Below are 26,337 nucleotides of genomic sequence, written 5' to 3'. Positions count from 1 at the left end.
GATAGACAAAATCGATAGCCATTGAAGTTTAAGCAAACCCTATCTAGCCGCCCTCCCTCTAAGCGTCTTGTATACCCCTCCTAAAAATGTTATAACTCCGTGTTAATTATTGTATCGTATTGTTAATTGTGAGAAATATATATTCAGGAAATAAACTGCACTCTGTCAGATGCTGAATTAGATGCAGTGCTTTGGATTAATTCAGCACTTCGATAATTCGAAAATTTACTTCAAAAATACTCAATAAAACAACTATACAGCTTTTTTAATGTTCCATACGCTCAAATAAAAAAATCTGACAAATTGAAATTAAACATGAAGATTTATTTAACACAATAGACCTTGTTCAGTAATTCCAGGCAGAATTGTTTGGACAGCTGGCTCAGATGGATGGCTCAGATGTAGTTTGCGGAATCACAGTGTCTTCGGGAGTTGTCCAGTAAATTTTTGCAGGACTAGTCGAAGTGGGGACTGAAGAAGTTTTCATGCTGTCGAATTCTGTGTGAAAATGGGATTTATTTCGGATGTGAACGTTTGTCATTTCGTACGAAGACGGAAATATTAAATCCAAAACTTTTTTGTTTTACACAATCATTAACGAACGACTTATTCAGCGTCTCTAATTATTATTTCTTATTATGGCTGAAAAAAATATATTCATACAAAAACTCGACTACCTAAACCAGGGGTATGAAACAGGCGGCCCACGGACCACAACCCCGCCCGCGAAACCATTCAGTGTGGCCCTTGTAAACACACAAATTTTTCCCATCAAGCATAAGATCCGACAATTTATGTTCACAAAAGAGCTCACACGATTAGAAATACATAATAATTTTTTGCTCTTGTCGCTGTGTTAAATTTTTTCGTTTGCCGTTGTTTTTATTATTGTGAGTTTAATTTTTTATTTTAATTTTTAAATTCGAAAAATTGAACAAAGTTCATGCAAAACAATCACTGGATCACATAAAAACCGAACATGGCCTCGGTAGTAAACTCATTTCGGAAGCTGTGAAATGAGTATTCAAACATGATCTTTAATACAGTGTGTCCCTGACCAGTGGTCCCGTCGTGACATACGACTCTTTTTTTTCTAATGAGTTATCAATGATATAAGTTTCGTATTGTGTGTGAACGCCCAGCGAACCGTGTAAGTGACCAATTCTACATTTCCAGTAATTTTGATCTCTGGTGGTCCCATTGCAATAAAAACGTCATATTTAATTACATGTCTTTCAAGTATTTATTCGATTTGAAAAATATGCATTTGGATTTTGAAATCATCATCTATTCGAAAATGCCCAGCCCTATTTGCGACATCATTAATCACGTGACACGGAAATTACAAACTTTGTGAATTCGGTTTTTGATCGTTTACACGAGACGGTATATGCGATTGTATGATTCTACTTCTAGCTCAAGTTCAATCAAACGTTGACTCATCAGAGTTTATTGGTCCACGGAATAGGAAACGACCTGTCTTGACTTGACTGTTTGCGTCGTGCACTTGTGTACTGTACTCTGCGTGCATTTGCAGCTTTGAATCCCGTGGGCGATAATCACACGGAAGAGAATTGCTGGACTCCTCCTCGCCGTGAGGTAGTTAACGTAGCCCAGAGGGTCAGAAACCTACGGCCCGCGGGCCAGATTCGGTGGTTTTGACAATGAATTAATTTTATAATCTACGTTCTGGTAGTAGATTATATATTTTACGTTACAGAATTTATCGTGAGACACGTTTAGACTAAATTATATTATAACCTAACAATTTAGTGGCCAGCTACTCTCTAACGATCCTACAATTTAAATTTAATTAGACAAATGGCAACACGCAGAAAAGTTGATGCTGAGTGCAGGGTTCAGTAGCGCAGAAAATATTCAAACGGAGCTCCTTGAGATGTAATGCAACGAGGAAATAAAATCCATATTTTATTCGGAATATGCATCACTGCTTGGTTTTTATAAAAATGTATATTTTTAAAGGAAATCTCTATCAAAATGCAAAAAAATCCACTTCGATGTTTGGGAGTACTTATGTGTGCGAACCGAACAATTATTTTCCTAAATAAACATTACAAAGAACAAGCAGAAAACTAGGATTATTGATGCCCATTTAGGAAATGTTCCGATCCTGGCTTCATTCAGCGTGCCGTCGAAAAGCTATCAAACGTGATGCAACAATAAGACAGTGTCACATTAAATGTCATTTATATATTTTTTTTCTTTTAATAAGATGACTGAGTTGAGTTCACGAATTTTCGCAGTCTTCTCGCGCTGTTCCGTTTTTTGACTTTCAAAAAATATGTGCGGCCCACCAAGACATGCAACCCTTAATTTTGTCCCGCGAGCGACAAAAGGTTGCCGATCCCTGGCGTGGCCGATGGTCGATTACGGCCCGCCAAGACTTGCAACCCTTAATTTTGGCCCGCGAGCGACAAAAGGTTGCCGACCGAAGGCGTAGACGATGGCCGATTAGGGCTTCTCCCACTAAGTCCATGAATATGAAACAAATAAATGGGTGATTAATTCTATTGACTGGTGACCGTACTGGAGGCCGTGGTAGGCTACATGATCAGGAATCGAAGATGAATTTTACCGAAGATGGGGCGATGAAGTAGTATAAATTACGGTAGGGGGGCGATGGTACAAAAAAGTTTTGGAACCACTGGTCTAAAACGCGCAGACGCCCACCGAAATCAAGCAAGCTATTTCTCTCGTTTGCTCGTCGTATCGTAACAATCCCAAAGGAAGTTCGCTGGCGTTAGCGAGTTCGTTATCGTGGGCGGAGATGCTACTTTGGGCGATCGTTGCTTTTCTTTGGCAAACTGTATTCCGCGATTGTGACATCGAGATAATTTTTACATGGCGTAGCCAGGTGGGGCTTAGGAATAAAATATGCAAAAATTTTGTGTCACGCCAACTAGGAGTACTTACTGGGTTTGGTGAACATGCGCCGAGAATTGCCTAGTAAACCTTGTAGATGAAGTCTTGTGTTATATGATCTATGGATTATCATATGGGATAAGGTACATAAGGTAACGGCACAAGCAAAGTGGTGCCTACCTATCCCACTTTCAGAATACGAAATGTGTTGAAAGCTCTCAGTCAAGATTCGGGAACGAGAATGGACTTAGGAATGGAGTTGCTGAATAAACCTGGGTTAACCAAGATTATTTTGCTGCCAAAGCTGTACTGGGCCTCTCTATACCACAATGTTGTGGGATTAGTAAGAGAGGCCAGTTGATCGAATCGTTCAGCATGGCAAGCAACTACTTTGGTGTTTGTGCAAGGAACACCCATTCCATCGATAGATTTCTAATTCCGGAAGATTCGCCTAAAACTTCCATAGGCTCAGAGGTCGAGAGAAAAGAAAAAATTTTCCTATCTTTATATTTTAAATATATATATGAGGCGGTATTTCCACCGACCTCGCATTATAAAGAACTTGTGACAAGATTAGGAAATTGATTACCAAAATCTTGTCATGCCAAGATAGAGATCAGGTTCTAATAAAATTAATAATCTTTTCTAACTTGGATATTTTTTCACTCCAAGTTAGATTGACTCGGTTCTTTCCAAAATAAGTACCCAGGGTTTTTACATGATCTTTTACAAATTCACGAAAGGGAAGAAAGAAATTAATACTTTTGCCCTATCGTTTGTACAAAGAATGGTGGTTTGGGCTTTATTTATCATCTGCTCGGTGGCCAAACGAAAAGATTCTAATTCCTGAAAAATAGCGCCGATCGAGTATACGTCCGACAAAATAAAATTTGTGTCGTCCGCATACAGATCTAGCTTGTGAGTGTAGTTACCTATTCTTATGCCTTTTATTAAGATATTATTCGTTATAAGTCGGCTAAGGAGCTCCACGTTGATGGTGTAGAGCATCATACTAAGAGGACATTCTTGACGGATGCCCCTGAGTATTCTGATTTTGTGGGTAAATGCACCATTAACCTCTATAACGCTTGTTATATTGGAATAAAGGGATTTAATAAGTTTCAAGGCGTTTGAACCTAGGTTGATCGTCTCGAGTAGCCTCAAGAGATAACTGTGATGGAGCATGTTAAACGCCTTGAGATTATCGATGGAAATAATGAAATGCGGGCTGGTATTATTCTTCTGGGCACTGTTGAAGATATAGTGCACATCAAAAATAGAACAACCATGGAGTATACTCCTTTGTGTCGTACTAATTATGCGGGAGAATGGGATTATGAGACGTTGGGTTGAAGTTTGGTTATGACCTTGTAGTCGACGTTTCGATTTGAAATGGGGCGCCAATTTTTCAAATCTAAGACGTCGGTTTTTTTTATAAATTAATTTAACACGAGCTTTTTTGGATGATTCTGGCAGTATACCAGAAAACAAAATATTATTGAGTAAAATAAGGAATTCATCTTTAATTAGGGCCCAAAACGTCACATAAAATTCTTTTGACAAGCCGTCGATATCCGGCGACTTGCCGTTCTCCATGTCAGTTATTATATTTAGAACTTCTTCTTCATTTGTCCAGAATTTAATCTGAATATTTTCTTCCACTGTTATTTGGGTGGATTCCATGGTTTTTATAAGACTATTTTGGGTTGCCACAACAATATTTGAAGTGGTTCCCCACGAATCCCTATAAAAGTCATGAACTATATAGATTACATCGTCGCGTTTATTTCTTATATTACCAAACTTATCATTTAATTATAAAATAGTTAAATCTTGGTCCCGTTGTTTTAGTTTTTGATAGTAAATTTTGGAAGGTGCCTCGCCCTCTTCAGCGTCGTAGATCGGGCTTTTAATACTATGTAAACTAATTTTTGTTCCGGTTGAAGAATAAGTTCAGCTCTTATTATAGATATTTCACTGAGATCTTGACTATCTCTTATTAAATATTGCAACAGTTCACTTTTCTTTCTATCTTCCCTGCTTTTAAGATCGAATAAGCAGTGGGTATTTTTCTCACGCTATTTTTTACGTGATCCCACAATTTCTGTATTTCGTGAGAAATCCTCTAAATAATGAACTAAACTTTCAAAACAATTTTTTATAATATCGAGATAGACAGGCTCCTGGTATAGAGAGGTGTTGTTCCACCAGGCACCTCTGCCTCACCTTATATTCGTGGAAGATTTTAGCACACCCTTGCCCCTGGTTATCGTCAAAGAAGATACTAAAACTAAGATGGGACACGGGTGTGATCGGATGCAGTGTTTATCAAATGGCGGATATCTTTCACACAGGACGTGTAGTGATAGGAAATATATATCCGATCGATCCTACGCGCCTGTGTGCCAATTTTACAGGTATAAACCTTACCGGCAGGATGTTGTCTGCAGAAGATATCCACCATTCCTGTTGCCTTTAAAGAAGTACCTAATATTTTTTTTTGCCTTGGTGAGTCTGAAGTCATGACAATTTGGAAACGTGACGCTTATATTTTCTCAGACTTTAGGAAGAAACGACAGACTGATCTACAAAGGCCAGGAATATTGTAAACAAAATGATCGGGTTTCATAACTTATTTGCGCAACCGTCAGTTTAAGAAATTTGGATGAGAATCGACTGTTGTTAAGATCGGTGAAAAAGTAATGAAGAGAACTAGAATATCACAGCAGCATCAGCACCAAAAAATACATTAATAAAATATATTTAAGGTGAAATATTAAACGTTAGACCAACAAATGTACTTGCTAAACAAGTCGACCTTTGAGGCACTTATACAAAAAGTCAGTCGACAGAAAAAGTGTTCTCAAACGAATCCGACAAGTGCTAGCTTCAATATTCCGAACGAATACATGGATATCATTGTACATGACACTGGCCCAAAGGATCGTTATCAGATTATTGCAATTGGAGATCGAACAATATCTTGCACATCTAGATAGTGACACATATCTTGGCGATGGTACGTACATTCGATGTGGTGCCCGACATTTCCTTGCTGTTGTTCACAATTCACTGAAAAGTGGGTGCATCCTATCCTCCCTGCGCATATTTCTTATTACGTGACAAGAGACACACGTACAGATGATGAGAACGTTAAAGCCCTCTTTCCCAAATTCTGACCCGATCAAAATCATTAACTTCGGTACCCAAATTACACGTTATTAGATGAATTTTATTCTGATTAACATTGAGAAGAGAGCGGAACCACGTTTCAAACTTTCAATCGGTGTCGGAGAAATTATAATTGTTTTTGAGTGTATAACAGCTTTTGAAAAGAAAATTTTGATTTCAAATTAGTGGACCTTAAATGAAAATGAAATACTAATTTTAAATTGGCTGGAACAAAATCACGGAATTCAAAGGATTACTAAATTCTGTTTGTTACTACTTTCACGCAAATTGAATTCACCGGAGTTACCTGGGAACAAAGTGGAAACTATCTCCCCTCCGAGTCTCCGAGAAAGATGTAACTCAAGGGTGGGCAAGGTTTTTTGACCAGGGGCCACAAATTTTGCCCACCTAGACTGGTGGTCCATGTAAGTATGACGTGAAAAGTTACATTTTATGACCAATATTTACAGTGTTACAACGCAAAGATGGAAAACAATGAGGCTCGTGCCAAAACTAAATTTAACCGCAATCTCAACAAATTCCTTAAAGCTATTTCAGCTAAACATCAGCATCAGGTGGGCCAGATTGAATAACCCAATGGGCCGTATTTGGTCCGCGGGCCGCGGATGTAACTTGTACTAAGAAAGTAAAAATGATGTACTGTCTTCATGAAATTCGACTGTAAAAAGTAATGTTGAACTGCAATACTGTGTAATGATAATGTAAATATATCAACCAGGGGCGTAGCCAGAAATTTTCAATTTGCCATGTTAGATCGGAACAGCCAGCCAGCGTTTCAAGCTACGGAAAATTGCTCTGTATGATACAGAAATGTGCTTTTATTTTTTTTTTTTACGTCAGGAAAGGATCAGAAACACAGGGCAGGTCATGAGGGGGCAACTAAAGTAGTTAGGGAAATAAAAGAAGATGCAAGAAGAAGATGATGATGCGGCCCGTGATAAAAAAGGAAGCCGACGGCAGGAGAAAGCTTCCTCAAGTATCGGGAAAATAAAAGAATGTGGACAGGGAATAAAAAAAATCAAAGCAATAGATATATCGAGTGCGGTCTTGGGAGGAAATTAATAAAAAAGCAAACTCCAAACATCAGGAAAGGATCAGAAACACAGGGCAGGTCATGAGGGGGCAACTAAAGTAGTTAGGGAAATAAAAGAAGATGAAAATAGAGGGATTGCAAACGTAACGCAAAGGAGAAGAAGATGGCAGGAGAAAGCTGCCAAGGAGTGAAAAAGATAGTCAGAAAGTAAGTAAGTAGTCAGGGAAATAAAACCAGTGAGTGCGAACGCAGGAGAGATGAAGAAAGAAGTAAGAAAATGAAGAAAATAGAAGCAAGGAGAGCCCGCGATAAAAAAAAAGAAGCGGGCCACCAAAATTGCCATCATTAGTTAGTGTTTATAGTTAGTTCATATAAAAGATAAAACCAGTGAGTGCGAACGCAGGAGAGAAGAAGTAAGAAAATAGAAGCAAGGAGAGCCCGCGATAAAAAAAAAAGAAGCGGGCCACCAAAATTGCCATCATTAGTTAGTGTTTATAGTTAGTTCATATAAAAGATAAAACCAGTGAGTGCGTACGCAGGAGAGATGAAAAAAGAAGTAAGAAAATAGAAGCAAGGAAAGCCCGTGATAAAAAAAAAAGAAAGCGGACCACCAAAATTGCCATATACGTTAGTGTTATAGTTAGTTCATTTATTTTCGTATGATAAGTACGATTAAAATCGATGCTGAAAGATGCTTTTATTTTTTCTACATTTCAAAAGTCTGGGGGTTTCGACCCCAAAACCACCCTCTGGATACGCCCCTGATATTAATTTTGAGATGTTTATACTTGATGTATGTTATTGTGATATTGATTGGTATTAATACACAGCGTTATTCATCGTGAATCACTTGATATGAAAAAATATGAAGTATGTTCTTTCAATATGTACAGTATACTCAATGCTATTCGACTAGCCTGTCAAACAAGATTAAATTGATGGAGCACTGCACTTTAGAAATTTGGTTTGCAGATTCACTTCATTTTATCGCCGATTACTGCATAATTACGCATTTTTATCGAAAAACAGTAAACTAAAATGAACAGCAACTAAAAAGTAATATCATAATTCATATTATTCTTCTAAATGAAGCAGATGAACGAACCACTTTCATTTAGGCATGAATACACAACTTCTAAACAATGCAGTATGCGTTAGGTAATTTTTTTTCCGAGTCAACTTGTTTTGGATTTGGGCAGGGGAGCAGCTCAAAAAATAATAAAAAGGATAATAGAGAACTAGGGAGCCGGCGCCAAGGAAAGATAGGCCAGAGAAGTGTCAGGGGAACTGGGGGGAGAGAATACAAATCAAGCGAGGGCGGTCCTGCTGTCCCAGAAGGATAAAAGTGAATAGTATAATAATAAAGAGGGGCCAAGGGAGACTTGGCCAGGAGAGTGTGAAGATGAATAGGAAATTGAAGTGGTAAAGGCCCTTGGCTTGGTAAAGAAGAAAACCGGTGGCAGGGAAAATAGAAAGATCTTATCAGAACATAAGAAAAATGAAGAGCAGACGACACGGGCCCCCTCGTGAGAAGAGTTTAAGTATGATAAAAAAGAGCCCGACGGCAAAAGAGAAAGCAGCCCAGGAAAATAGAATGGAGCCAGCCGCCAAGAAAATGATAGGCCAGAGAAGTAGTAAGTGTCAGGGAAATATGTGGAAAGGAGTGTGCAAACGCAAGGCAAGAAGAGATGATGCCCGTGGTAAAAAGAAGCCGGCAGTAGGATAAAGCTGCCCAGGAAGAGTTTAAAAAGTAAATAAAAGTGGGCTGGGGAAGCCAGTCAGGTGGTACAGGGAGTGCGAACGCGCAAGGCAAGAAGGGGAAGCCGACGGCAGGAGAAAGGCTGCCCAGGAAGGGGAGATAAGACTGAAAAGAAATGAGAATTCGTCATCGAACGCCGAGGCAAGGAGGGCTGACGACAGGAAATTCTACCCAGGAAAATGGGAGCCAGCCAGTCGCAAGAAGATATTCCAGAGGCCAGTCGGTTTCAGGGAAGTGATAAATGTGGAGAAAAAAGAGTAAGGAAACAAGCGAGTGCGGTTCTGATCAGAAAACACGAGGCAAGGTGCGTGCCGACGGCAGTCCACGTGAAAGGTGAATGAATGCAAGATGAGCCAGCCGCCAAGGTAAAAAGAAAGGAAAGGCAGGGAAATAAAAGGTGTCAGGGAAATAAAAATTGCCCAGGAAAATAAAAATGGGGTCTCAGGGAGTGTGTGGAAGGAAATAGAAAAAGTGCGGCGTTAATTAGTCAAGTTTTTTCATAATGGTTGGAACTTCGAAATTATTAAGTAATGAAAAAATACAATATTTTAAATATATTCCAGGGGGGCAATGGCTTCAACATAATTTTGCTAAATTGGAAAATTGAGCCACCATGTGTTATTTTTGCCAATCGGTTTTGGCGTGCCTACCGGGTTTACTGAACAAGGTTTGCTGAATTAAACTATTATTCTGATACATTTTATATTTGAGCCCACGGAATACTAAAAAATATTATAATTTTAGATATTCATGATTGACTTTCCAATATTTTAAAAGCGATACAAATCTTATTAAAAAGCGTAGTCGGTAGTTTCTTTGCTCTGAAAATGGAGTAATTGGACACAAAGTGGACCTATGGATCGTTTACTATTTTTATGTTCTTGTTGTTGTTGTTGTTGTGAAATAATCACTTCTATCTATTGGACCAGTTGCTTTAAAATTGTTAGTGGTTAAAGAATATTGTTGTCGCTAGACGCCTATTACTTTTATTTATTTCAAAAATTTCTGTGGGCTCCATGGGATTCGTTTTTCACTTCGAAATTATGCGTGATTACGGAGCTGGCATGAGAAAACTACGGCACGCGGGTCCGTCTGATGATGCCACAACCAAACTAAAGTAATATTTTGATTTCATCAATACATCACAACTACATAGAGCGATAAGATACGCCCTGTGGGGAATTTAAACTTTCTCCAACACTTATAGCAGTGTTTCCCAATCTTTTTTTGTTCAATTCTTCTCTTCGCCCATTCTGTAACCTCTAGCTTAGGGTTGTCCAATCTTTTTGGACGAAAGGCCACATTTAGTTTACGAAAGATTGCGCGGGCCACTTGACATGATAGTTATGTTCTAGTTTTCACTACACCGACTACAGATCAATGAAAACAAACAAAGCACCTTAATTATAAAAACAATGGAAATACGAAGATACAGTGAAGTCAAAAGTTTAAACCAAACATAGATATTTCAATGGGAAGTATGACACTGCGTTTACCCAAGTTTTTTATTAGTAGGTACAATGGATGTAGCAATGCGGAGCGGATTTTTCACGTGGCTTTCAGAAATTAGTGACTCACGGGGGATTTTACATGGTTCATTCCTGAAAAAACTTGCTCGTAGAAGTAAATGCTGTCAAATATTGAGTTCATAAAACTGCCTCTTTTAGCGTCACAGAAAAATTACAGGAAAACAGATTGAAATACATGGCAGACGATAAAAATAAATTCAAACATGTCTCACTAGTAATAACGACCACAAATGGACCTAAAACAAGCTTTCGATAGCTAGGTGGTGATTCTCGCGCGTTTGAACGACGATTTTTTATTAGAGGTTTCTATAATGGCTCAGATTTGTGAAATACATTGGGATTTGAATAATACCGCGCGGGCCACTCGAAAACCTTAGACGGGCCACATGTGGCCCGCGGGCCACGGTTTGGACGAGTCTAGCTAGTATTATGCGCGAGTCGAACTCATGTTTTTGCATAGTTAACTTAGTTTATGTGTGCATGATTAACCATTAGGCCTATAGCAATAATATTAAACAGAAGTTATTAGTAGCTGTACTGAAGAAATTACTAAACAAAATCATTCTTCAAGAAAGCCAAATTCCCCCTTGTTGAGAGCCGTTGAGTTCTATCAATTTTATTCCGATTTTCCTTATTTTAGTTCTATTATGTGTTCGAGGACTGTCTGTGTTAGCTGTAAGTGCATATACCCCCTGCTTATAGGTTTCAGTCGCTTTACACAACTTGATGTAAAGTAGGCAAAATAAGTTACATCCATATTGGACAAACACTTCTGGAGTGCCCCAATATGTAATAGTCTCCGAGCAAGCCGTCATTTTTCCGGTGTATACGTTTTTTTCTCTGAACAACAATGTCATTTTGACTTTAATATTTCCTCAGGCATTTTACTTCTACACATTTTAATATTTATCTATAGGTGATGTAAAATTCGTTTCTCATTTCTATATTGACACCCTCTCAACTGTATTAATTGGTATTCAACATAACTATTTTTATTATCTGTACGTTTCTGTTACATATTTATATTGGAAACAGAACGATTACATAGCCATTTTGTCCGTTTGTATATTTACTGCAGGCTATAATATCAATTGGACTTGAACAGGAGACCTTCATGTTGAGTATTCGCCAATGCGATGCCGATCATTCTTTCCTTCGGGTTTTTCTTGTGCATGAGGTTTTGTGAAAATGCTCCATTACTATGCGTAAAAGCTACTTCATTGGTTCCATCTTAATGAATTATTATCTAGTGTTATGCGCAAATAACACTCACGCTTTGGCACAGTTTAATTTGGTAAAATATGTGCTTAAATAGGCTTACATATGCATATAGTAACAATAAAAACCTAAATAATATTAGGAATACTACAAAAAATAAGGACCTTCCGAAGTATGCGCACCAAGATGGCGCACAACCTTAACTCAGGTTATGTACCAGGTGAGATTTCAGGTTGTGCGACATCTTGGTGCGCATACTTCAGGAGTACCAAAAATAATTCTCTACAAGAACAATAAAATTTTTCACTGGAACGGAATTCCTTCTTCTTGTTATTTCTTGGTAGGAAAACGTTATGCAATTTTAGGAAAATCTCAAGTTTGGCATAATAGTTCAGGAATCGTTGAATTGGTCTAATATTCAGTAATGAAAAAATGTAAGCCTTATATCTTGCAAGGTTTTGGATATATTCTATGGGCCAATGGCTTAACCATAATTTTTCTAATTTAAAAAACCATGTGTTATTTTTGCCAATCGGTTCTGGGGGTGCGCTTTCCAACCTAATTCCCTATGAGGTAAAGTTCAAGGGCCAATTGCAGTGCAAGCTTCAGATTCACCACGGATCGCAACAATCGATGTTAAGCATACACCAACGGGTTTCTAAAAATTCATCTGTCAATTCAATGTCTTTTGTGCAAGTCAATCTAAAACCCACCAATCACAAAATGGGTTTGCTGAGAGCAAAGTCACGCTAGAAATATTGGAGATTAATCTCTGAACGAAGTTATAGGCGATCACTGAAGTATCAAGAGTTACTGCGACCAGCAGTACTTCTGTTGGCCAAAGCGGGTTTCTGAAATGCTGACCCTTGTACCCAACTTCAAGAACATTTCGAGGGATGAACAAATTATGGATGTTGTTATAGTTGAGAATAAATAAATGAAAGATCAATTAATTAAAAGTGAAATATTTGTATTATCAATAAGTACATCACTAAACTAAGCAAAAAACTTCTTTCGTGTATAGGATCAAACTAACTCACGCAATGACCAGACGAGCAAACGGACGGGAAGAGCAGTCAGCCATTGCTGACTCACCCTCACTACAATCAGTCACACAAGACTATACACGTAAAGTCTGCTTTTACCTAGATAAAACACATCGAAAAAACATGTGTAATAACGCAAAATGTAGGCTACAGCGTGTATCTACTGACCCATACAATGTGCTGCCTGGGGTGATTGCCCCTCTAGTGGGCAGTGGCCCTCCCGTAGAGACGCCACTGACTGTGACTATAAATCATTATAGCGTAGTAGTACGCGGTAGTAAATAGCGATAGCCGCAAGAATTTAATAAATTCGTGCTCATGTGAGATGATTCACCAACTTTGTAATAAAACTAACCACTATTTATTACGTCAAAAATTCCATTCTTTCATTTTTATTCTTGTCAATGCAATTGATGTAATACAACACTTCCGAGCGCTTTGGCCGTTAGAGTCAGATTTCGGTAGCCAAGCGTCATGGTGGTTTCGAACACCACTTCCGCAAAATTTTCCCGAGAGTCGAATATGCCTATCCAATAAGCACTGCACCGGAAATCGTTTTTATTGAATCATGAGTATAATGGCGACCTGTAATTGGAGTCACTCACTAATTAATCAGAACCTAATTGGGTACTCCCGTAGTGTGTGTACCAGGTTAGGTTTGGACTTTGAACCATAATTTAATTCGGATAATCCGTATTTTATTTTTATTACGAGTTCGGGAACTGTCTGTGTTAGCCAAGTGAATATACCACCTGCCCATAGGTTTCATTCCTTTTACACAACTTGAGGTAAAGCAGGCAAACAAAATTAGTTACCTTCATATTGGTATACACGCACTTCTGGAGCGCCCTCAATTCTGTAAGTCTACAATACCAAACCTGATGATACTACCTCGATGAAGCCGGGAAACCAGCCCACCGCGTTGTCATAAATAATTCATTGTAGATTTTAGGTTATTTGGTTCAAACCTCTTGTTGAACATAAAGTACATGCTGTAATAAATTGAATGAGGCTCCCGAAGTATGCGAACCAAGATGGCGAACACCGGAACGTAGTATGTGTGCCCGGTTAGGGTTAGGCCATAATTTCAGATATAAATACTACGGGAGTCACTTGGCTAGTCTCCGAACTCGTAATAGAACTAAAATAAGGAAAATTGGAATAAATTATGGTCTAACCCTAACCTGGTACACATACTACGTTCCGGTGTCCATCATTTTGCTTCACATACTTCGGGAGCACCAATTGAATACATCATTCAGAGCTGTAAAATTCATCTACGCGTGGGTGGCTGATATCACGCATGGCATTTGAAATGGAATTCCCGACAAAAGAAAAGAAGGCGTACGAGATGATACCAGATTCTAACATACGATAAGAATAGCTTTTTTATTTAAATACTTCAAAATAAAAGAACAAACAAAAAATTTTCAGACCCAGGGGTTATGTTATTCCCATCAAAATTGTAGAAAAAAAAATCTCATTTTGATTAAAATGTTGTCGCAGACTAGACTACAATCATAAACTAAAACTAAAAATTGCACGTTGTATATAAAAAATAGGACGTCAATATTAAATTTATTCTCGCCTATATCATTCTTCCGATGTATTCTTATCAGGAAGGGGGATTATCCAAATTCCCCTGACAGTACAATCACAAAGAAGTATTACGCACAATGTGGATCATAGATAAATGAAAACTTTTTCCCACTAATTTCAAAAGAACCGAAAATTATTCAAAAAAGCCAAGTCCAAACCCCATGTAGACCACAACACACGTATTACATGCCATAACTAAGATACGATTTCTGACGGGCAAACTGAGGTTAAAAGTATACGCGTGGCTGCAATGCAAAGCATAAATTCGCCTTTGATACAAAATATGATAGTGTTGCAATTGCAATTATTTCAGCGCTGTCTTTGTTATAACTGCGATAATCGATAACTAAAATTGATTGAATACTATAGACCAGTGGTTCTCAAAACGTGGGACGCGCCCCATGCACAAGTGGGTGTAGACAATTTTTTGAAGGACGTGAAGGTAATTAAAAATAAATATATTTTTAGATTTGATCTTGCATGCCTTTATTTCGGATATTTACATTTATTTATTGTTTAGACAGATTGCAGAGAGCTGTTGTGACAAATTTTTGATGTTATTTAAAACTTTTCATTTATTTATTATTTGCGTTCTATCCACGTATTATCAACGTGATTTATGAATAAAACATATATATAATCGCCTTACTATTTGTTATTTCAAGATCATTGTTAGCTAGTTATGTTTGAATTGGGGGGCGAGATTTGACAAACTCTAAAAATGGGGCTCGGTTTAAGTAGTTTAAGAACCACTGCTATAGACTGTTTCAATGCCAAGCGAAACATTTATTTCGTTCTGTCATTTTGTCGACTATAAAAATCTATTCTTCATCAGCATACCGCAAAAGTTCGACTTTGTGTTATATGTATTATGATATTAGATATATCCTTTGATTATCTTTGTGTCAAGGTCAAATTACAATTTAGTTGTTGAAAAATAACCTAACATAAGAAATCAAAGTAAAGGATCAAACTATGAAAAGTTACAAGATGATACGATGCATTCCAGTACATCATGATATTTGACGTCATGCATAACTTCACGACGGGATCAGTAACTATAATTGCGAAAAACCACTTAGCTCAAAACTTTGAAATTTCCTACACATCAAAATTATTATTATAAATATGTCAATTACGTTACTAATGGAGCCATTATAAAGGCGTTGAAATTGGCAGATTCATATATTCGAAAAACAAAAAAATTCCCCGCTTTTTTAATATATTATATTATTAAAAACCTTTAGATCATGAAAATTCCCACTTTATCAATATTGAAGAGACGTGTAGGTCTTCTTTGGGGAATTCCACTGTTTGCTCAAGAATTTGGGAAAGCCCCGCGTCATGCTATATTTATTCGATCCACTGAAGGCCGTGTTGTCAATCAGAAACAGCGATCGTGTACTGCGACACATGTCTATGTTAGTGAAAGAAGGGTTGAAAGTTGAAACACTGATGATTAAATTATATTTTGTTGTCATTGTATTGCATTGTGGATTGACCTTTTACATTTCATTAGGCATTGTCCTGTCGAACAAACAAAGCGGTTACAATTACTTTCTAAATATTTAATCAATAGAAGTAAAAATCTTCATTTACTGTCAAATTAATTTCTTATGGTCGAAAAAAATCTCGAATTTTGTAAAAATATTTTTGATAATTGATTGATATGATAATTCAGAATTGTAAGCATATCACTCTGATGGACCTTGAAAATAGGAAATATGCGAAGCCCTTTTGCTAATGCTAAAACGATAATTTCTATACTCGCACCAGAACATCGTTACAACATTGGGTTCCGCAGCATATTTTCGACAAGTTTTTACAAGAACCGATGGACCTACTGAAAATACGCTTGCTAACGTTTACTATGAAGCCGTCACTCGAATTAGAATACATCGTTAAATTTCTTCAAAGTATTGAATCAATAGCAGTAGCATTTGAATGCAACGTCATTTAACGGCCTAGGATCGAAAAATTCTCAAACTCTGTAGAAATGATTTATTTTATTCGATCTGTGATTGCCACGATAATTCAGCACTCTTTACATTAAGATACTCCCGAAGTATGTGAACCAAGATGGTGGACACAGGAACGTAGTATGTGTACCAGATTAGGGTTAGGCCATAATTTCAGATACAAATACTACGGGAGTCACTTGGCTAGTCCCCGAACTCGTAATAGAACTAAAATGGGGAAAATTGGAATAAATTATGGCCTAACCCTAACCGGGTACACATACTATGTTCCGGTGTCCGCCATCTTGGTTCACATACTTCGGGAGTACCATATGTGGCCTATGTAAAACCACGTCCCGTTTTGATAAACATAAAACGTCAATCAATACCCGCACCAGGACATCGTTACAAAATCGTGTTCTGTAGCATATTTTCTCTAAGATTTTAATCGTATTTCCCATTGATTCGTAAATTTTTTTTAATCTAGACAATCAGTCTAAACAATCGAAACCTGAACAAAAAATTATTAGATCAATTAATGAGTAATGAACTTTTAAAATGCGGATCGAATATTAATAATAATTGAAGGAATACTGGATCATGTATTTCAAAAATAAAAGTCCAATAATAATATATTGTAATTATGCTTTGATACATAAACAACGTGGTTACTGATAATAATTCAATTTGCTTTCATGAGTCGGTTTGGATATAATAAATGGCATAGCTTATTGTCAACCAAAATGCAACATTGGAAAATTCTTTTTAGTCAAATATCAACTACAGAGAGTATGAGACGTTGAGCGTAAGACCAAGATTTCTTAACCCGTTCTTGGCAATTGTAGCAATCCAGAAAAACGTTCAACTTCAGGTCAGATCAATTAGAAAGCACAAGAAGCGAGCGTTTCATAGTTAAATGTAAGTACGACTTAAACAATGAAATATGTAATGTTCATTTCGTCCGCTTCCCGAATGTTCAAACAGGCAGAATAGTTAGAAATTTGTTTAATATACAATCCATGTAACACACGACAATTTACATTTCCAGATTCATTCTTGATAATTGTGGCGGCGATTAAGCTTGCTAATTGTTATATTTGAGATGTAGTTTTACAAGAAATAATTCTATTTCGTAGAAACAGTTCACATAAATGTTGTGAAAAGACTCGGTTAATATACTAAAGAAGTTATCTTACAAATTCGTTATATTAGTAATATAATTCTAAGTTACCGATTCGTAATTAAAATGAACACAAGTATGGTCGAATAATTAAAATTTTGAGATTTATCTAACTTTTCGAAATATTACTGATAACAAATGAAAAGCGGTCTAGATTAAATATTGCAATCATCACTTTGGAATCGCGGGTTGAAGGTCTGGTGTTCAACCCCTTGTTTATAAGCCTTACCCAACGTTTTTAATATTGCTTATTCAATGTCGAACTGCAAAAAGCCTCTCAAAACTAAAAGCACTTCAAGCCTCATGATGCTTTTATACGGCCCTTTGGGATTGAAGGTCAAAAAACGCGCCAATAGTTTTTCAAAGCACATAGCATGAGTAAGTATCGAATGCTCACAGAAAAAAATATTCGAAATACTAAATTCTGAAATTGATAATGAAAAGCAGTGTTATTCGAATACACACGCCATGAAATCAAGAAAATTTTATTAGTGTCTCTTTTTTATTATTTTAGTTCCACGTTTCCGCAACTAGTGGTAAACGATTTAATTTTACATATTTGTTTACAGTATTGTAGCCATTGTTAGGATTATTATTTTATAAGTAGTCATATGAAATGTTCAACAAGCCGCAAAGCTTATATAAAACTACAGAAAAATGAAAAATAAGAAGCCAGGAAAGTGCACAACAACCAAACCATCAGGACGGTAACTATAACAAACATGTCACGCGGTATAAACATTTACTTTAGGAGGCTTTGGCGGTTATGTATGCCATGTTCAGGTTTCTAGTCAGGTTTGTTTGAGACAGGAATCTTTGGATTTGGATGCAAATTTGTATTTAGATGTTTATTTTGTGTAGCCATCAAATTTTACAAAAACAAAATAACTAACAGTAATTCCGAAAGACGTGAACCCCTAACGAGTTTGGGAGTGGTGACTACGGAAGGCAACTTCCACGTAGTCTACGATATTATCAAAGCCGTCACGTTTTGTATAACTTCTTATTTGTTTATTAATCTGATTTTTAATCTAAATATGATAGTTCTAAAATCACTTATTAGTGGGCTTTTGTATAGAGCCCTGTACGACATCAAACACAGTATATATAAGATCACAGCTCGCCTTTTAGAAAGCAATATTTACGGTGTTACAAAAGCATAAGTGGAAAACGATAAGGCTCGGGTCAAACCGAATTAAATCGCAATCTCAACAAATTTCTTCAGCTTTTTTCAAGTAAAACGTCAAAATTTGGTTTTTAGTTTGGTTGTGGCAGCATTAGGCGGGCCGGGCCGTAGTTTGCTCATGTCAGAAGCCGTATGAAACTATGTACTGATTCAAAAAGATAAATTCTCAAGACTTGTGAGTAAAAGGTTTTTCCCGATATTCATAATCCTTATAACGTGTACTGTTGTCTTATTTGGTTTTACACAACATTCATATTTACACGTTTAATCTACTTAGCGGGACATATGTTTGTCAAACTTTTGATGATTCGTTCAAAAATAGGCCCTATGGCGGAATGTTATTTTAGATATTTATTGAGCTGACATGTTTTTCAATAACGAACTCGTGATGGAACTCGAGTTTATTTTTGATTATTCAATTATTAAAAAGTCCCAGAGGCTTTATTATAAAGAAGAACATTGTTTTCCATTGATTTTCATTTGATGAGTTATACGCAGTGGTTTTACAACCTTTTACGTGGAGCGGAACCCATATGTTCATATGTGTATTTTTCTTTCATTGTCTGATTTGTATTGACTATAAATATATACAAAAGCTAATCTAATACTGGCAAAACAAAAGTCTGTGTTACATATGTATGTTAATAGCAGTGGGGTTCAAACCTTTTATAGGATGAGCGGTGCCCCAATGAGAAATTCCAAAGGCTGAATTGTATAAATTATAAATACAGGGTGTTGAAGAAATAACACAAAATTAACAGAAATTAAGATGACATGCTACTTAAACATGTAACGACTGACACCTTTTACCAGTATTGAATTCCAATTAAATGCCATTTAAACATTTCGCGACGGACACTTTTTAACAGTTACTTTTTTAACGTTGCCATGACGATAAATTTTACTCTAATTTTTCGTAACTTTTTTTACATCCTGTATTTATTTAATATTATTATTAATATAGACTTTCGGATTTGACATGAAACTTGTGGAATGCACTGGAATAACCCTGGAGTGCCGCGGAACCCCTGTTTAAAAGCAATGAGTTATAGCATACCGTGTAGGAGTCTTTATATCTTGAGGTGAACAAACATTCAATACTCTGTTTACGGTACAATATGACCAATATACGCTGGCGGCAATTTCACGTTATTCAAATCATACACATAGACCAGTGGTTTCAACCGCTGTTCCGCGGCACCAAAGGTTTTCGCAAGTACAGTCCAGAATTCCGCAAGTTTCCTTTCAAGTCCGAGAGTCTGTATTATTCATTATATACGTATATTGTTTAAATATTACAAAATACCTATTCTACATCTAGCTACGCATTGAAAACCATTTTGTTTTGTCTGTATCATGCGGTTGCTTTTATATATACATGGTGTTAAAAAAGTGACGCAGAATTAAGGTAAAATTTTTTGTCATGACAACGTTAAAAAAGTAAATGTTAGAAAGCGTCAGTCGTGAAATGTTTGAATGGCATTTCACCGTAATTCAATACTGGTAAAAAGTGTCAGTCGTTAAATGTTTTAAGTAGCATTTCATCTTAATTTCTGTTAATTTTGCGTTATTTCTTCAACACCCTGTATTTATAATTTATACAATTTTGCCTTTGGAATTTCTCATTGGGGCACCGCTCATCCTATAAAAGGTTGAAACCCCACTATTTAACATACATATGTAACACAGACTATGTAACATTTGCCACATAATAAAAATACCAACAATTGAACCTGCTAATAGTTTTGTTTTGGCTGAATTTTTCTGAAAATGTTCATTTCCGAACTCTCCATCATTCCTTATTAATCGTATTATGTTGTTGTACCTTTAAACAAGCAAGCGTAAATCTAACGCTGCGTTACGGTTCAGGAATGTGTGAGTTCAAACCGTTTCATAAGAACTACTACGCTGAAAAATATTTTGAAAATGCGCTATAAACCAATTTCCTATAGTAAAAAGTGGTAAATTTCGGTTGGTTCAATTTTTGGCCTCGAAATCGTCATAACGCTTTTTACTAACAGCTTTTCGTTTATAGATGAAGACAAGCGGCAACATTGCAATGAGAAAATGTCAGAAACTTTTGAAGGTTGGATTAAATATACATATCTTTTATGATTAAATTTACATATTTTTGGTAAAAAAACAAAAAACTACCTGTCAAATTTTGCGAGTGCCTAAATTCGCAAGAGCCTGGTTTTAGAGACACCTAGAAAAATGATCAAAAATTTGAAAAAATGTTCGATAATAAAGGCTTGGCAAACTTGATATTTAACCGGTTTTCTTGAACGATTAAACCAATTTACATCTATGTCGATCTGTTGTGTCAACAGTACTCTAGAGTTTTGTCATTGCAAAAACTGAATGACACATCTACTCTAAAAATTATTTATTCATAGCGCTCTGAGATCATTAGCGCGTTCACCTTATTCTATGCGTTGACTTTAGCAGTTCATTGCTCTATTTGATAACTCTATTTTATTCCTTTTTTTTGGAATGTTGTCTTTTTTTGACAGTGATATTTACGGTTTTAATACGAACTTTTAGTTCGTGCGGCGTCAATTATCAGGGGAAAAATCAGGAAAAGGCTGCTTTTAAATAAAAGTCTATTTTGTGATCGTTAATGTGTACTTTATGCGGCACACCTTTTAGAAACCGCTCTTTTAATGACTTGGTTTTTATCCTACTTTTCTTGAACCTAGAAAACAAAGAACCAAACTTTACAAACTCAATAACAGATAATAGTATATTCATTTCTTTATTATTATAAGTATGAACAAGGTCGACAGAGTTTTATTACGCGATTATACACGTAAAAAACAAATTGACACGTTGATTTAATAGGATTTCAAGATAAAGATTGTTTGTATTGATTTCTTAATAATCTGATGTGTTTTCGATATCCGGAAATCGCATTTTCACGCATCTTAATGCAAAAAAAATAAATCGGATACCGCATTGAATATCTCCGATAAAATTGAACAAAAGATTAAACACAGTAAAGTTCACGATAGGGGCATCAAGCTATAGCCTACGTTAGAAATACGCTTGCCAACGCAATTCTGATTTTCCTGCGCGGATTTGAGGTTCGAATCCCGTGAGAGATATTATGTGCGAGAAGACTGTTTCGGCTCCTTGCCGCTGTAGAGTGATTCACGTAACCGCGGGTCGGTTACGTCCAGTAGTGGGATTCAGCCGGTTTGCATCGGTTCTATAGAACCGTCCCACGGAATTTTATGAAGATCAGCGAACCGGTTAGCATTACATGCCTTTTTTAACAGAACCGCCTGAAAATTCGACATTTGTATGATGGAACCGGCTGACAAAAAAATTGAATCCCACCACTGGTTACGTCTACCTCCACTATCAGGTCCATGCATTTGAAACAAATACCTCTCTGACTATATTGCTACCCGACATGGACATGTAACATGACAGGAGTACGTGTACGTCATAATATTATGCTGCCTTTTCGGCTTTCCAAGATACATATGAAAATCGGTATCCAGGCCGGATAGCGACTGTCAAACCAGCGACTGTCATAATGGCGACTTCATAATAGCGACGTAATCAAATAAGCGACCGTCAAAACAGCGAATGTCATAATGGCAACTTGCCTTTTTTTTTTACAGGAATGACAAAACAAAGTTAGGGTAAGGGGGTGGGGGGGGGGAGTGCGTGTGCGCATAAGCCTTGGATTTAATAAAGGAAGTGATGTCGCTGTTATGGCAGTCGCTTGGTTACGTCGCTTTTATGACAGTCGCTGTTTTGACAGTCGCTCACTTGATTACGTCGCTATTCTGAAGTCGCCATTATGACAGTCGCTGTTTTGACAGTCGCTATTTGAAACCCGAGCCATGAAAATCCTATCGTATTCTAATATGTGTGTACGTTATGGGATTGAAATAAAGTAACAAATTAGTATTAAAATATGGCTCCACCAACGCAAAGTTCTGAGGAATTTTATAAACACCTACTTTCGCTATTGAGAAAGCAATTGTCCCACCGTTTTTTGCAGCTTATGCAAATCTCAGGTAACTAATTTTGTTCGCCCACTTCACATCAAGTTGTGTAAAGGGACTGGAACCTATGGACAGGGGGTATGTTTACTTGGCTAATACAGACAGTCCCCGAACTCGCAACAGAGGTAAAATAAGTGAAATCGCAATAAAATTATGGCCTAACCCTAACCTGGTACACACACTAGGGGAGTAACAAACTCGGCACTGGTTCTCTGCTGATGGTTATCTTCGCGAGTGGCGGTAAGTTCACAAATATCCTGTCGTGTAGTTTAACCCCATGAATATTAAATTGCGTAAGATAAACCAGGCGACCTTGCCATCCGTAGATTGTACCGGTCAGAGGTATCGATAATCCACGACGAGGTGATCGAGTTTTAATACCACGGTGTAAAATTATCGTTACTGTTGTGTATTTTGATATATTGGTGATTGAATTTCAGATTTTGATATTCAGTAGAAATAGGCAAACTATCCGCCATTTTCTAGTAACTTTGTTGTATTGTTGTTACCTAGTTTTTGAAGCTTTATTTGTCCCTGATATGTCATTTTAATCAAACACTCGAATATAACTTTGCCGTAATAATATACTTTATGCGTATTTGGTACTTTGCTACTCTTGAATATTGAATTTATTGCATGTTTATTCAAACGGATCATAAAATCTTGAAAGGTTGTGAAAAGGTTCTTCAACTGTTATATATATCAAATTAACAGATATTACCGATGTTCAATACTTCTCGGGACAATCTCACCCAAGTAGAGTTATACATAAGACCAATTGTAGGAAATTTGAGAATAAGTACTCCCCAAACTATAAGTCTTTATGAATTCAGTGCTATTAAACTTTATGCAAAAGTATTTTTTATACCAAACCACTACAATTATCGGGAAAGTTTTCAATTCTTCCGAAACCCAAGAACTCGCTGGTATTTTTGTGTCAAGTCCATGCATCTGAAAACTAATAACTGGCTATAACTAATATCATACCCGACATGGACTGGTAACCGGACAAGAGGCTGCGGTTCGCCATATGATTAGGCCGTCCTATCAACTTTCCTCCCTCCAGGAATAAGTATGTGAATCCTGCCCTATCCTAAAGGCTTATTTGGAGCGATTTTGTGAGCACATCAAAACAATCATTTTAATGAGATATTTATAAATTTTCATGAAAATTGAGTCATATTGCGAAACGCATTGATTACGATCTTGCGTATCGTTAGTTAACATTGCGACTGGTACTTGCTAACACTAGATAGTGATAACATTCAATCGTGCTTCGTTTCAGAATACCGAGTCTATATTTATGTGAAATTATTTCTTTCAGAAAAGAACATTAAATTTACAATACCTCCCAATATTTAAAATTTTGGTGGGTGATTGGGTTATATGGATCTATACGTTGCTATGTCTTGTAAGAATTGAGATACCTGTTTGACAAATTGAAAACACCTAATTCGATACTTTTATGAAAACCGAATTAGGTTTGCGTACTTTTATGAAAAAACTTCTGAGTGATTGTCTAATTTTTACGAGGCAGATTTTCTCACTTTCCGAACAAAGAGCCATTCATAAGCAAGAAGACACCTTTTTTGTTTCATAGGAAAACTTTTCAGTTGCAATTTTCACATTCTTGAGGACAGGTGATCATGGGTTTCGAACCCAAAACATTCAACATGCAACGCCAGCATAATCAGTCAGTACCCATATAATGTAGCATATATATAATATAATGTAGTGCGCATTGAGTAATTGGATTTAAGAATTTTTTTGACAGAGGGTGTTCATATACACACAAAGTCTTATTCGTGATAACCCGATAGTGCGCGCCTAATATTCTCACAAAAAATACCAACATCATGAAAATGGCCCATTTGCGTGCGTGATTTTGTATTAACTAGTTGATGCTATTGGGATTACTGCATTTTGTAATAACAAAGAACAGCACATAAGGTCAGGCGACTGGTACGAATTGTATAAACAATGCAGCATTATGATTCTAAGAAATTTTAGTCCAACTCGCAGAGCTATGGTTTTCAGACAGAAGTTGGTTAAGGATATGAATCAAATATATCATTTAGCCAATAATGTTTGTGAAGAAAAAATTGTATCAAGTGGTTGTTTAAGAAAATTACAATTCACAAACAGCCGGGAACATCAATTAGGCGTTTCAATAAATGACACTTTCCTAATATTCTCTTAACTAACGTTAAATGAAGCGATATTTTGATCACTTGAAGTTTTTACCCATTTTTTCGACATTTAAACGTGTGATAGGTACGTCTTTCTCAGTGACTTAAAATATTTTATTGTTGTTCAAAATTGAAGGTGTTTCCAATTCAATAGCTGACCTATTTGCGATAGCAACGTGCCAAAATTACACGTCACGAAACTTAAATTATTCTGTCTGTGACAAAACTCAAAAACCTGTCTAAAATATTTTTACATAGGACGTAATTGGAACAATATCAAAATCATTTTCAACCTTTTGACTATTTTTTTACTGCGTCAAAAATAGTTGTTTAAACTTCATTTCATTGGTCATCATATTAAAAAAAAAAAACGAAATGCATTTTTTACCTTTCGTTTTATTTCAAGTTTATGTGACCTAAAATAACATGTATACATACCAGGTTGATGAAAAGTAAAAGTGATAGCGACTACCTTGATCAGCAACTAAAACGTAATAAAGGAACTTAAAAATGTATTTGGAACGTGCTGACGCATTTACTTTGATTAGGAAAAGTTACCTGACTCTGCAAATCGCGAGTCTCAAACGATCGAATTTTAACTGACGTTTAAAATGTATTCGTAAATTATCTTCAGTATTTTCTTTTAGTATAGTTTTAGAGGGCGATGTTATGGCGCATTTTTCCCACTTTTCCCATTTGTTCTTCACGTGTCAAACTTGTCCCAAACTTGCGCTGCTTGTCACACTCTTGACTAACGCTTGTCCCACTCAAGTAACACGATATTTTTGAGACGGGTATCCATCGGGAAAGTCAAATACCAGTTACGCTGTTTTCAATTTCTATTTGAATTTCACCCAATTTTACCCAAACAACGTTCATTCTGACGACAACGGTACCTCCCTAGTGTATGTAACAGGTTATGGGTATAGGCCATAATTTTATTCCGATTTTCCTTCTTTTCGTTCAATTACGAGTCTGGGGACTGTCTGTGTTAACCAAGTAAATATACCCCCTGTCAATAGGTTTCAGTCCTTTTACACAACTTGGTGTAAAGTAGTCGGAAAAAAATATAGAAGTGAACATACACTTCTGGAGCGCCCAACAAAATACAAGATGCTACGAGAAACCTTGCTTAATCCCGATGTAATGGCGGGTACAGTTACCACGTCAATTTATTCGAATTTAGGTTTTGTACCATAAATCCGCCGTCAACAATCTAAATTTAAATAATTTCAAAATTTTAAAACATGTAATATAAAGTCGTTGTCAAATTTGACATTTTGAACTACATAATTTAAAATAAATTGACACTTTCATTGTTACCGCACAATCACTCTTAGAGACTATTTATTTATTTTAAAAATTATCGAAGATAATAGCCGTAGAAAAACTCTAATCTTGTTCAAAGGTTAGCGATAGATACACATGTATGGCCAGGTCCGATAATCGCAATGGACTATTAAAAGAGACATTTAAACACTCATTAAATAAACGTCAGCACTAAATAAGATCATATGTATATGCGGATATATAGAACGCAGCAGCA

Source organism: Styela clava, chromosome 5 (assembly GCF_964204865.1).
Source record: "Styela clava chromosome 5, kaStyClav1.hap1.2, whole genome shotgun sequence".
NCBI classification, from domain to species: domain Eukaryota; kingdom Metazoa; phylum Chordata; class Ascidiacea; order Stolidobranchia; family Styelidae; genus Styela; species Styela clava.
Note: the sequence above shows the minus strand (reverse complement) of the source record.